Source organism: Rhipicephalus microplus, chromosome 6, assembly GCF_043290135.1.
Source record: "Rhipicephalus microplus isolate Deutch F79 chromosome 6, USDA_Rmic, whole genome shotgun sequence".
Taxonomy (NCBI): Eukaryota; Metazoa; Arthropoda; class Arachnida; order Ixodida; family Ixodidae; genus Rhipicephalus; species Rhipicephalus microplus.
In genome coordinates, this window is record NC_134705.1 from 81,603,156 (window position 1) to 81,605,770 (window position 2,615).

Below are 2,615 nucleotides of genomic sequence, written 5' to 3' on the forward strand. Positions count from 1 at the left end.
TCCCCAAAAAGACGAACCACACACCCTTTTAATGCCCTTTTGCCTTAGAGTGTATGATGCGTATACGTTTTTTTTTTCGTAATTCAGTGATCGAGTGTGCGATGTTTTACAAAGTGTCGTAGTGTGCAAACAACCTGTGCAAGCAAAGTACTCAATGATGCAAGAGTATTTTCAGCCAGGGTGCAATGATTACAAAATACGAAATCAATAAACGTTTAGTAGTAGAAGACAAAACACACAAGCATTCAAAACCCAGATAAAAAAGATAAAGAACGCAACAACAATGAACACTTCAACAATTCACAATAAAGTATCTTAAGTGCTCTAACATAATACATCCATTATGATACATGCTCTTTCAGTGTTTGTTTTACTGTGTGTGTGTTTTATTATGTAAAGCATAACACTGTAGTTTCGCCGCACTTTATTTCTACATACAAAGCGTTCGTCTTTTTTTGCGAAACATAAACGTGGCATGGCGTGCTGTGCGCTAATTGTTGTATATATCAACAATAGAGGACATGCTTTACCGTAAATAATTCTAACAGCGAAGCGACAGGTAAAGCTTCGCATGTGCGGCAGGATTCCAGCAGCCGGGTCTCGAACCCGCGCGGACTCATTGCTTGTGCCCTCTCATCTTTTCGTTCGAATACACGGAAATGGATTTTATCTCAAGAAAGCATTACGACGTCTCCACATACAGCCACACCCATGCATCTGCTTCAATCACAATGCCGGCCGAACACGTTACCTCTCAAAGACAGAGGAATGGTCGAAAATGTCAACTGCGATGCGCTGCCGTAGCTTTTGCTGCAGCAATCTTCTTACTTTTTTTTCTTCGGCTAAATCATGTTGCGTGTATACCTACTAACTATCTCTTACTCTGTGGTAGAACATTTAGTGTGCGCGGTATCAACTGCGTACTACCATCTACGCCAACGTTGAAAGGCATGACTTGGTTGGCGCGTTCTGTGTAACCTGGCGTGACGCCACATGCCCGCTAACCCAATCATCCGACACGCCGGCGACGCAACCTGAGGCCTTCGCAGCCATTTACGCGTGGCCCTGATCGCCACGAGCTCCAGCAACAACGCGGTGAGCCCCATGGCGTATCCAGCGGCCAGCAGCCAGGCAGGCCCGACGAAGTCGATTATGTTAAGCGCCCCCTGGTCACTTGCCGTCTTCCACACGTCTGCGTCGTAGTGGGCGAAGGTGTCCGGGTCTAGGTACGGCGGCAGCGTGCGCCGGAGTGTATCCGACATCCAGTGGTGTATATGACCCGTCTCGAACAGGGCACGGCTTCTGAAGGGCAAAATCGCTTTTAAATGTGAAGCATTTTCAGTGATCCTAAATCATACTAAAAAGGCAGGGCGTGTGAACAACAACACAAGAATACAATAACGAAACAACAAATGTTGGCTCCATTGTTTCGTACAGCATTCTGTTCGTGATCTGGCGCATTTGGTTGGTACCTAGAACACACTTTGATTTAAACCACACTTTGCATAGTAGCCATACACTATTAGGACACATTCTTTCACCCGAGATGTCCGTCGTAATATAAATGCTTCACAGCCTAGATCCTTCCACAATATGTGGAATGTATCGACAAACGTTTGATTTCTACTGAGGCCAGATCACATGCTGTTTTAAGGCACCCGTTCAAGAGAACGTCTTCGGGCGCTTATTCTATATCAGGTAAATTATTTAAAGCAGGTCGCGCGCACAGGCATACAATAAAGCTTCAATAATCGTTGAACACGGACTGGTTCCAGAGCGAATGTCGCAACAAATGGACTTTTTTTTTCGCCAAGGCTGCGGTGGCTCCGCGTATCTGTACACGTTTAACTCCCTCTTCTTCTAGCACGAGAAAAATACCAGAGAAAAATCAAGCGCGAATAAAAGAGGGACAGAGGAAAAATTAGTTGAGAAGAGGGCTATGCAAATAAGTTGCTCTGTGAAACAGGGATAGTAATTATGAAAAAGTATAATGAAAGAAACAAAACCATGAGAAGAAAGGGCTGGTATGTGATATGTGGCAGCACTGCACAACAATAATTTATTTGTGCATGCGATAAAAGATATGGCTCCGCAGGCACTGCGCTTGGTGGGTGTAATGTGACGTCATATATTTTCTTCTTTTGCCATGTTCGAATGAATGGTGAAACTTTTTTTCTGTGCTATGCGAGTACAGCATCAGTGCTTGTATCGGCTCTATGCTATGTGGGTTATTTTAATATAGGTCGTTTGGCCTTTGTGAGCGCTTTCTTGCACAAAGTTTGTTTGATCTTGTTGATTTCGCATATTTTTTGATGTCACTATTTCGCAATATATTACTTCATGTACTTCTTTTTTTCCAACTTGCGTTGTATTACTTATCTATTCCAAACTCCTGCGTAAGGCCTTCAAGAAACGCCGGCAGTATAACAAAATAAAAAAAGCAATGTTCATGCGGTAGGAGGGAGGGGGAGCGGCGGTGGTGCTTTAGTTCAAGAAAACTGCAATATTGTGTTTCACATAAACAGACATTTGAGGAGCAACCGAACCTGTAAATAGATAATCGTAATGGTTACAAAAGTTGTTATTGCGAACAAAATACGCATGAAAACATTTTT